Below are 11729 nucleotides of genomic sequence, written 5' to 3'. Positions count from 1 at the left end.
GGATTCTCTCTCTTTCCCCCTCTCTTTTCCTCTCTCTCTCTCCCCCTCTCTTTTGCGCTCTCTCTTTCCCTCCTATCTTTTTCGCTCTCTCCCCCTCTCTTTTCTGCTCTCTCTCTCCCCCTCTCTTTTGCGCTCTCTCCCCCTCTCTTTTGCGCTCTCTCTCTCTCCCTCTCCCCCTTCTCTTTTGTTGTCTCTCCCCCTCCCCTCCTCTTTTGCTCTCTCTCTCTCTACCCTCTCTTTTGCTCCTCTCATCTCTCACCATCTCTTTTTGCCTCCCCTCTTTTCCCCCCTCTCCTTTTGCTCTTTCTCTCCCACCCCCTCTTTTGCCCTCTCCTCCCCCTCTCTTTTGCTCCCTCTCTCTCCCCTCCTCATTTTGTCTCTCTACCCCTCTCTTTCTGAGCTCTCTCCCCCTCATCTTTTTGCACACATCTTTCCCCCTTTCTTTTGCCACTCTCTCCCCCTCCCTCTCTTTAGCTCTCTCCTCCACCTCTCATTTGCTCCTCTCTCTCCCCCCCTCGTTTACTCTCTCTCTCCCCCCTCTTTTGCTCCTCTCTCCCCTCTCTTTGCTCTCTCTCCCCCCCTCCCCCTCTCTTTTGCTCTCTCCCCCTCCCCCCTCTCTTTTGCACTCTCTCCCCCTCTCTTTTGTGCTCTCTCTCTCCCCCTTCTCTTTTGCGCTCTCTCCCCCTCTCTTTTGAGCTCACTCTCTCCTCTCTCCCCCTCTTTTGCACTCTCTCACCATCTCTTTTGCTCCCTCTCTCCCCCCCTCTCTTTTGCTCTCTCTCTCTCCCCCTCTCTTTTTGCACTCTCTCTTTTCCCTCCTATCTTTTTCGCTCTCTCTCCCCCTCTCTTTTCTGCTCTCTCTCTCTCCCCCCCTCTCTTTTGCGCTCTCTCCCCCTCTCTTTTGCGCTCTCTCTCTCTCCCTCTCCCCCTTCTCTTTTGTGCTCTCTCCCCATCTCTTTTGCTCTCTCTCTCTTACCCTCTCTTTTGCTCTCTCTCTCTCACCGTCTCTTTTGCTCTCTCTTTCCCCCCTCTCTTTTGCTCTCTCTCCCCCCTCTATTTTGATCTCTCTCCCCCTCTCTTTTGCTCTCTCCTCCCCCCTCTCTTTTGTGCTCTCTCTCACCCTCTTTTTTGTGCTCTCTCTCCCCCCCTCTCTTTTGTGCTCTCTCTCACCCCCTCTCTTTTGCGCTCTCTTTCTCTCCTCTCTATTGCGCTCTCTCTCTCCCCCTCTCTTTTGTGCTCTCTCTCCCCCTCTCTTTTGTGCTCGCTCCCCCTTCTCTTTTGCGCTCTCTCCCCCTCTCTTTTGCACTCTCTCCCACTCTCTTTTCTCTCTCTCCCCCTCTCTTTTACTCTCTCTCCCCTTTCTCTTTTGCTCTCTCCCCTCTCTTTGCGCTCTCTCTCCCCCCTCTCTTTTTGCTCTCTCTCCCCCTCTCTTTTGTGCTCTCTCTCTCTTCCCCTTCTCTTTTGCGCTCTCTCTCCCCCCTCTCTTTTGCGCTCTCTCCCCCTCTCTTTTGTGCTCTCTCTCTCTCCCCCCTTTCTCTTTTGCTCTCTCTCCCCCCTCTCTTTTGATCTCTCTCTCTCCCTCTCTTTTGCTCTCTCCCCCCTCTCTTTTGTGCTCTCTCTCTCACCCTCTCTCTCCCCCTCTCCCCCTTCTCTTTTGCGCTCTCTCCCCCTCTCTTTTGCACTCTCTCTCTCTCACACTCTTTTGCGCTCTCTCTCTCTCCCCCTCTCTTTTGCGCTCTCTCCCCCTCACTTTTGCCCTCTCTCTCTCTCCACCTCTCTTTTGCTCTCTCTCTCCCCCTCTCTTTTGCGCTCTCTCTCTCCCCCTGTCTTTTGTTCTCTCCCCCTCTCTTTTGCTCTCTCTCTCTCCCACCTCTCTTTTGCTCTCTCTCTCCCCTCCCTCTCTTTTGCTCTCTCTCCCCTCTCTCTTTTGCTCTTTCTCTCCCCTCACTTTTGCTCTCTCTGTCTCCCCCTCTCTTTTGCTCTCACCCCTCTCTTTTGCTCTCTCTGTCTCCCCCTCTCTTTTGCTCTCTCTCTCCCCCCCTCTCTTTTGCGCTCTCTCTCCCCCCTCTCTATTGCCTCTCTCTTTCCTCCCTCTCATTTCTGCTTTCCTCCCCCTCTCTTTTGCGCTCTCTCCCCCTCTCTTTTGCGCTCTCTCTCTCTCCCCTCTCTTTTGCACTCTCTCCCCCCTCTCTTTTGCTCTCTCTCTTACCCTCTCTTTTGCTCTCTCTCTCTCACCGTCTCTTTTGCTCTCTCCTTCCCCCCTCTCTTTTGCTCTCTCTCTCCCCTCTCTTTTTCTCTCCCCCTCTCTTTTGCTCTCTCTCCCCCCCTTCTTCTCTTGTGCTCTCTCTCACCCTCTCTTTTGCGCTCCCTCTCCCCCTCTCTTTTGTGCTCTCTCTCTATCCCCCTTCTCTTTTGTTCTCTCTCCCCCCTCTCTTTTGATCTCTCTCTCTCCCCCTTCTCTTTTGCTCTCTCTCCCCCCTCTCTTTGATCTCTCTCTCTCCCCCTCTCTTTTGCGCTCTCCCCCCCCTCTCTTTTGTGCTCTCTCTCACCCTCATCTTTTGTGCTCTCTCTCCCCCCTCTCTTTGTGCTCTCTATCTCCCCCCCTCTCTTTTGCACTCTCTTTCTCCCCTCTCTATTGCGCTCTCTCCCCCTCTCTTTTGTGCTCTCTCTCTCTCTCTCTCCCCCTTCTCTTTTGCTGCTCCTCTCCCCCTCTCTTTTGCACTCTCTCTCTCCCACTCTTTTGTGCTGTCTCCCCCCCCTCTCTTTTGCACTCTTTCTCTCTCCCCCTCACTTTTGCTCTATCTCCCCCTCTCTTTTGCTCTCTCTCTCCCCTCTCTTTTGCACTCTCTCTCTCCCCCTCTCTTTTGCTCTCTCTCTCCCCCTCTCTTTTGCTCTCTCTCTCTACCACCTCTCTTTTGCTCTCTCTCTCCCCTCCCTCTCTTTTGCTCTCTCCCCTCTCTCTTTTGCTCTTTCTCTCCCCTCACTTTTGCTCTCTCTGTCTCCCCCTCTCTCTTTTGCTCTCTCCCCTCTCTTTTGCTCTCTCTGTCTCCCCCTCTCTTTTGCTCTTTCTCTCCCCCCCTCTCTTTTGCGCTCTCTCTCCCCCCCTCTCTATTGCACTCTCTCGCTCCTCCCTCTCTTTTCTGCTCTCTCCCCCTCTCTTTTGCGCTCTCTCCCCCCTCTTTTGCGCTCTCTCTCCCCCTTTCTCTTTTGCGCTCTCTCCCCCTCTCTTTTGCTCTCTCTCTCTCTCTCTCACCATCTCTCTCTTTCCCCCCCTCTCTTTTTGCTCTCACATCCCCCCCTCTCTTTTGCTCTCTTTCTCCCCCTCTCTTTTGCTCTCTCTCCTCCTCTCTTTTGTGCTCTCTCTCCCCCTCTCTTTTGCGCTCTCTCTCCCCCCCTCCTCTTTTGTGCTCTCTCTCTCCCCCTCTCTTTTGCGCTCTCTTTCTCCCCTCTCTATTGTGCTCTCTCCCCACTCTCTTTTGCGCTCTCTCCCCCTCTCTTTTGCGCTCTCTCCCCCTCTTTTTTGTGCTCTCTCTCTCCCCCTTCTCTTTTGCTCTCTCTCTCCCCCTCTCTTTTGCTCTCTCTCTCTACCACCTCTCTTTTGCTCTCTCTCTCCCCTCCCTCTCTTTTGCTCTCTCCCCCCTCTCTTTTGCTCTCTCTCACCCCCCTCTCTTTTGCTCTCTCTCCCCTCTCTCTTTTGCGCTCTCTTTCTCCCTCTCTCTATTGCCCTCTCTCCGCCTCTCTTTTGTGCTCTCTTTCTCTCCCTCTCTTTTGCTCTCTCTCTCTACCACCTCTCTTTTGCTCTCTCTCTCCCCTCCCTCTCTTTTGCTCTCTCCCCTCTCTCTTTTGCTCTTTCCCTCCCCTCACTTTTGCTCTCTCTGTCTCCCCCTCTCTTTTGCTCTCTCTGTCTCCCCCTCTCTTTTGCTCTCTCTCTCCCCCCTCTCTTTTGCGCTCTCTCTCCCCCTCTCTATTGCACTCTCTCGTTCCTCCCTCTCTTTTCTGCTCTCTCCCCCCTCTCTATTGCGCTCTCTCCCCCCTCTTTTGTGCTCTCTCTCCCCCTTCTCTTTTGCGCTCTCTCCCCCTCTCTTTTGCTCTCTCTCTTACCCTCTCTTTTGCTCTCTCTCTCTCACCATCTCTTTTGTTCTCTCTTTCCCCCCTCTCTTTTGCTCTCACTCCCCCCCTCTCTTTTGCTCTCTCTCCCCCTCTCTTTTGTGCTCTCTCTCACCCTCTCTTTTGCGCTCTCTCTCCCCTCTCTTTTGTGCTCTCTCTCTCCCCCTCTCTTTTGCGCTCTCTTTCTCCCCCCTCTATTGTGCTCTCTCCCCACTCTTTTTGCGCTCTCTCTCCCCCCTCTCTTTTGCGCTCTCTCCCCCTCTCTTTTGTGCTCTCTCTCCCCCTTTTCTTTTGTGCTCTCTCCCCCTCTCTTTTGCTCTCTCTCTCCCCCTCTCTTTGTGCTCTCTTTCTCTCCCTCTCTTTTTCTCTCTCTCTCTACCACCTCTCTTTTGCTCCTCTTTCTCCCCTCCCTCTCTTTTGCTCTCTCCCCTCTCTCTTTGCTCTCTCCCCTCACTTTTGCCTCTCTCTGTCCTCCCCCTCTCTTTGTGCTCTCTCCCCTCTCTTTTGCTCTCTCTGTCTTTCCCTCTCTTTTGCTCTCTCTCTCCCCCTTCTCTTTTGCTCTCTCTCTCTCTCCCCCTCTCTTTTGCTCTCTCTCTCTCTCTCTCCCCCTCTCTTTTGCGCTCTCTGTCTCTCCCCCTCTCTTTTGCTCTCTCTCTCCCCCTCTCTTTTGCTCTCTCTCTCTACCACCTCTCTTTTGCTCTCTCTCTCCCCCCACTCTCTTTTGCTCTTTCTCCCCTCTCTTTTGCTCTTTCTCTCCCCTCACTTTTGCTCTCTCTGTATCACCCTCTCTTTTGCTCTCTCTCTCCTCTCCCCCTCTCGTTTGCTCTCTCTGTCTCCCCCTCTCTTTGTCTCTCTCTCTCTCCCCCCTCTCTCTTTTGCTCTCTCTCTCTCCCCTCTCTTTTGTGCTCTCTCTAAACCCTCTCTATTGCGCTCTCTCTCTCCCCCTTCTCTTTTGTGCTCTCTCCCCCTCTCTTTTGCTCTCTCTCCCCCCTCTCTTATGCGCTCTCTCCCCCTCTCTTTTGCGCTCTCTCTCTCTCCCCCTTCTCTTTTGTGCTCTCTCCCCCTCTCTTTTGAGCTCGCTCTCTCTCCCCCTCTTTTGTGCTCTCTCTCTCCCCCCTCTCTTTTGCTCTCTCTCTCCCCCCCTCTCTTTTGCTCTCTCTCTCCCCCTCTCTTTTGCTCTCTCTCTCCCCATCTCTTTTGCTCTCTTTCTCCCCCCCCATCTCTTTTGCTCTCTCTCCCCTCCCTCTCTTTTGCTCTCTCCCCCTCTCTTTTGCTCTCTCTCTCTCTCCCCCTCTCTTTTGCTCTCTCTCCCCCCATTTTTTTGCTCTCTCTCCCAGTCTTTTGCTCTCTTTCTCTCCCCCTCTCTCTCTACCTCTCTTTTGCTCTCTCTCCCCCCTCTCTTTTGCTCTCTCTGTTTCCCATCTCTTTTGCTCTCCCCTCTCCCCTCTCTTTTGCTCTCTCTCTCCCCCTCTCTTTTGCTCTCTCTTCCCCCTTCTCTTTTTCTCTCTCTTCCCCCTCTCCTTTTGCGCTCTCTCTCTCCCCCTCTCTTTTACTCTCTCTCTCCCCCTCTCTTTTGCTCTCTCTCTCCCCCCTCTCTTTTGGCTCTCTCCCCTCTCTATTGCTCTCTCTCCCCCCTCTCTTTTGCTTCCCCCATCTCTTTTGCTCTCTCTCCCCCTCTGTTTTGCTCTCCCCATCTTTTGCCCTCTCTCCCCTCTCTTTTGCACTCTCTCCCCTCTCTATTGCTCTCTCTCCCCCCTCTCTTTTTCTCTCTTCCCCCTCTCTTTTGCTCTGACTCTCTCCCCCTCTCTTTTGCATTCTCTCTCTCCTCCTCTCTCCTCCTCTCTTTTGCGCTCTCTCTCCCCTCTCTTTACACTTTCTCCCCCTCTCTTTTGCGCTCTCTCTCTCCCCCTTCTCACATGAAGCTACAATAAATAAATATACAATGTATGCATGAACAAAGTAATTCACAATAGTTAAAAGTGAAAATAGCCGTAACAGTTTGTAATGTTATCTTACAGAAGCAGCCTATAGCGGTTGTGTAAGATGTTTTACATACAGATTGGAAACATTTATGCAAACATTTATCAAACCTATATTTTTAAAAAGCTCAAATAAGAGTTTGCACATAAATTAACAAACTTTGTTGCGATTATCACATGAGGGGATTAAACATATGTGCGGATATAAAAACATATGTATAAAAGGCATACATACAAAAAATACATACATAAAAAAATAAATATATATAAATAAGAACAGCCCGAGTTCCAGGTGAGACACTTGAAAACTATACTTAAAGTATATAATATACATCAGATAATTTCATCGAAAATGTGAAATACACATTAAATACTATCGCCTAGATTTAGAGTTCTGCGTTAGCCGTCAAAACCAGCGTTAGGGGGTCCTAACACTGGTTTTGGCCGCCTGCTGGTATTTAGACTCAGTCAGGAAAGGGTCTAACGCTCACTTTCCAGCCGCGACTTTTCCATACCGCAGATCCCCTTACGTCAATTGCGTATCCTATCTTTTCAATGGGATCTTTTTAACGCCGGTATTTAGAGTCTTGGCTGAAGTGAGCATTAGAAATCTAACGACAAGACTCCAGCCACAGAAAAAAGCAAGGAATTAAGAGCTTTCTGGGCTAACGCCGGTTCATAAAGCTCTTAACTACTGTGCTCTCTCTCTCTCTCCCCTCTCTTTTGCGCTCTCTCTAACCCTCTCTATTGCGCTCTCTCTTTCCCCCCTCTCTTTTTTGCTCTCTCTCTCCCCCTCTCTTTTCTGCTCTCTCTCTCCCCCCTCTCTTATGCGCTCTCTCCCCCTCTCTTTTGCGCTCTCTCTCTCTTCCCCTTCTCTTTTGCGCTCTCTTCCCCTCTCTTTTGAGCTCGCTCTCTCTCCCCCTCTTTTGTGCTCTCTCTCTCCCCCTCTCTTTTGCTCTCTCTCCCCCCCCCCTCTCTTTTGCTCTCTATCTCCCCCTCTCTTTTGCTCTCTCTCTCTCTCCCCCCTCTCTTTTGCTCTCTTTCTCTCCCCCATCTCTTTTGCTCTCTCTCCCCTCCCTCTCTTTTGCTCTCTCCCCCTCTATTTTTGCTCTCTCTTTCTCACCCCCTCTCTTTTGCTCTCTCTCCCCTATTTTTTTGCTCTCTCTCTCTTCCCCTCTCATTTGCTCTCTCTGTCTCCCCCCCTCTCTCTTGCTCTCTCTCCCCCCCTCTCTTTTGCTCTCTCTGTTTCCCATCTCTTTTGCTCTCTCTCTCCCCCCCTCTCTTTTGCTCTCTCCCCCTCTCTTTTGCTCTCTCTCTCCCCCTCTCTTTTGCTCTCTCTTTCCCCCTCTCTTTTGCTCTCTCTCTCCCCCCCTCTCTTTTGCTCTCTCCCCTCTCTTTTGCTCTCTCTCTCTCCCCCTCTCTTTTGCTCTCTTTCTCTCCCCCATCTCTTTTGCTCTCTCTCCCCTCCCTCTCTTTTTCTCTCTCCCCCTCTATTTTTGCTCTCTCTTTCTCACCCCCTCTCTTTTGCTCTCTCTCCCCTATTTTTTGCTCTCTCTCTCTTCCCCTCTCTTTTGCTCTCTCTGTCTCCCCCTCTCTCTTGCTCTCTCTCCCCCCTCTCTTTTGCTCTCTCTGTTTCCCATCTCTTTTGCTCTCTCTCTCCCCCCTCTCTTTTGCTCTCTCTCTCCCCCTCTCTTTTGCTCTCTCTTCCCCCTTCTCTTTTTCTCTCTCTTCCCCCTCTCTTTTGCGCTCTCTCTCTCCCCCTCTCTTTTACTCTCTCTCTCCCCCTCTCTTTTTGCTCTCTCTCCCCCTCTCTTTTGTGCTTTCTCCCCTCTCTATTGCTCTCTCTCCCCCCTCTCTTTTGCTTCCCCCATCTCTTTTGCTCTCTCTCCGCCTCTGTTTTTACGCTCTCCCCATCTCTTTTGCCCTCTCTCCCCTCTCTTTTGCGCTCTCTCCCCTCTCTATTGCTCTCTCTCCCCCTCTCTTTTTCTCTCTTCCCCCTCTCTTTTGCTCTGACTCTCTCCCCCTCTCTTTTGCGTTCTCTCTCTCCTCCTCTCTCCTCCTCTCTTTTGCGTTCTCTCTCTCCCCTCTCTTTGCACTTTCTCCCCCTCTCTTTTGGGCTCTCTCTCTCCCCCTTCTCACATGAAGCTACAATAAATAAATATACAATGTATGCATGAACAAAGTAATTCACAATAGTTAAAAGTGAAAATAGCCATAACAGTTTGTAATGTTATCTTACAGAAGCAGCCTATAGCGGTTGTGTAAGATGTTTTACATACAGATTGGAAACATTTATGCAAACATTTATCAAACCTATATTTTTAAAAAGCTCAAATAAGAGTTTGCACATAAATTAACAAACTTTGTTGCGATTATCACATGAGGGAATTAAACATATGTGCGGATATAGAAACATATGTATAAAAGGCATTCTGAAATTACCTCTAGACAACTCTAAGAGCTCTTACTCCAGTAATGGAGATAATTTTGTACACACTACTTTAAGACCCAAATCTACCTTTTATCCTACCACCAGTAAAGGTGTAGCCATTGAATCTTTTGAAAGATTAGTGTGCAATGACATTAAAAAACTTAGTCGCACCAGTAACTAGAAAACAACTTGAGACTATTAAGAGTCTAGAATCCAATCAGGATCTAACCATTAAACCGGCGGATAAAGGTGGGGGCCTAGTCATCCTAAACAGGGAAGACTATATTAAAGAGTCCAACATGGTGCAGCAATTCAAAGGAATTTTAATTGTTTTGTGTATTTATATATATATATATATATATATATATATGTATATACACACACATAAAAAATGTATATAAATATATATATATATATATAATATATATATATTATAAATATATAATATAATATACAGTATATATTTTTTATATATATTATATATATATATATATATATATATATATATATATATATATATATATATATACATATATACATATACACATATATACATAATACACATACACAAACATACACATATTATATATTTTTATATATGTATATACATACACAATTTCATATTTTCAATGAAATTATCTGATGTATATTTTATATTTTAAGTATAGTTTTCAAGTGTCTCACCTGGAACTCGGGCTGTTCTTTTATATATATATACTTTATATATTTCTTTTTTGTGTATGTATTTTTTGTATGCATGCCTTTTATACATATGTTTTTATATCCCCACATATGTTTAATCCCCTCATGTGATAATCGCAACAAAGTTTGTTAATTTATGTGCAAACTCTTATTTGAGCTTTTTAAAAATATAGGTTTTATAAATGTTTGCATAAATGTTTCCAATCTGTATGTAAAACATCTTACACAACTGCTATAGGCTGCTTCTGTAAGATAACATTACAAACTGTTACAGCTATTTTCACTTGTAACTATTGTGAATTACTTTGTTCATGCATACATTGTATATTTATTTATTGTAACTTCATGTGATTAATGTACTGACATTACAGATGATGTTTGTTCTCTATATCTGAATGCAAAAATGTCATCATCTTTCCTCTTATGTATGGATCTTTATATAACGGCCTGTTCCTGTTTTATCTTTTTCTCATTTTTTTCTTTTTTTTGGTATATTTCACAATAAATAGTATTTCATTATTAGAATTATATCCACTATTATAATTATTATTTTAATTCCCTTGCCCTTATTTTAATTCCCTTGCCCTTATCCAAAATGGCGCCCCTCTGCACTGCTTTTTACTTTTTAATAAGCCATATAACTCGACACTGTATTACTATACAAAGGCATTTTTGACATAGAACACACGCTACTTTAGCGCTATCACTGCACACTATTTACTTACGGCTAGATTTAGAGTTTGGCGGCCAAAGGGGTGCGTTAGCTACTCGTGCTTTTTTCCCCCCGCACCTTTTAAATACCGCTGGTATTTAGAGTTCACAGAATGGCTGGGTTTTCAGTGCGTTAGGCTCCAAAAAGGGAGCGTAGAGCATAATTTAACGCCACTGCAACTCTAAATTCCAGCAGTGCTTACGGACGCGGCCAGCTTAAAAAACGTGATCGTGCACGATTCCCCCATAGAAAACAATGGGGCCATTTGAGCTGAAAAAAAACCTAACACCTGCAAAAAAGCAGCGTTCAGCTCCTAACGCAGCCACATTGTTTTGTATGGGGAAACACTTCCTAAGTCTGCACCTAACACCCTAACATGAACCCCGAGTCTAAACACCCCTAACCTTACACTTATTAACCCCTAATCTGCCGCCCCCACTATCGCTGACACCTGCATATTTTTTTTAACCCCTCATCTGCCGCTCCGTAAACCGCCGCTACCTACATTATCCCTGTGTACCCCTAATCTGCTGCCCCTAACACCGCCGACCCCTATATTATATTTATTAACCCCTAATCTGCCCCCCCACAACGTCGCCTCCACCTGCCTACACTTATTAACCCCTAATCTGCCGAGCGGACCGCACCGCTACTATAATAAAGTTATTAACCCCTAATCCGCCTCACTCCCGCCTCAATAACCCTATAATAAATAGTATTAACCCCTAATCTGCCCTCCCTAACATCGCCGACACCTAACTTCAATTATTAACCCCTAATCTGCCGACTGAATCTCGCAGCTACTGTAATAAATGGATTAACCCCTAAAGCTAAGTCTAACCCTAACACTAACACCCCCCTAAGTTAAATATAATTTTTATCTAACGAAATAAATTAACTCTTATTAAATAAATTATTCCTATTTGAAGCTAAATACTTACCTGTAAAATAAACCCTAATATAGCTACAATATAAATTATAATTATATTATAGCTATTTTAGGATTAATATTTATTTTACAGGCAACGTTGTATTTATTTTACCCAGGTACAATAGCTATTAAATAGTTAAGAACTATTTAATAGCTAAAATAGTTAAAATAATTACAAAATTACCTGTAAAATAAATCCTAACCTAAGTTACAATTAAACCTAACACTACACTATCAATAAATTAATTAAATACAATACCTACAATTATCTACAATTAAACCTAACACTACACTATCAATAAATTAATTAAATAAAATACCTACAATTATCTACAATTAAACCTAACACTACACTATCAATAAATTAATTAAATAAAATACCTACAAATAAATACAATTAAATAAACTAACTAAAGTACAAAAAATAAAAAAGAACTAAGTTACAAAAAATAAAAAAATATTTACAAACATTAGAAAAATATTACAACAATTTTAAACTAATTACACTTACTCTAAGCCCCCTAATAAAATAACAAAGCCCCCCAAAATAAAAAAATGCCCTACCCTATTCTAAATTAAAAAAGTTCAAAGCTCTTACCTTACCAGCCCTGAAAAGGGCCCTTTGCGGGGCATGCCCCAAAGAATTCAGCTCTTTTGCCTGTAAAAATAACACATACAATACCCCCCCCCAACATTACAACCCACCACCCACATACCCCTAATCTAACCCAAACCCCCCTTAAATAAACCTAACACTAAGCCCCTGAAGATCTCCCTACCTTGTCTTCACCTCACCGGGTTCAGCGATCGGTCCAGAAGAGGGTCCGAAGTCTTGATCCAAGTGGCGGCTGAAGAACTCCATCATCG

Source organism: Bombina bombina, chromosome 4 (genome assembly GCF_027579735.1).
Source record: "Bombina bombina isolate aBomBom1 chromosome 4, aBomBom1.pri, whole genome shotgun sequence".
Classification (NCBI taxonomy): domain Eukaryota; kingdom Metazoa; phylum Chordata; class Amphibia; order Anura; family Bombinatoridae; genus Bombina; species Bombina bombina.
Note: the sequence above shows the minus strand (reverse complement) of the source record.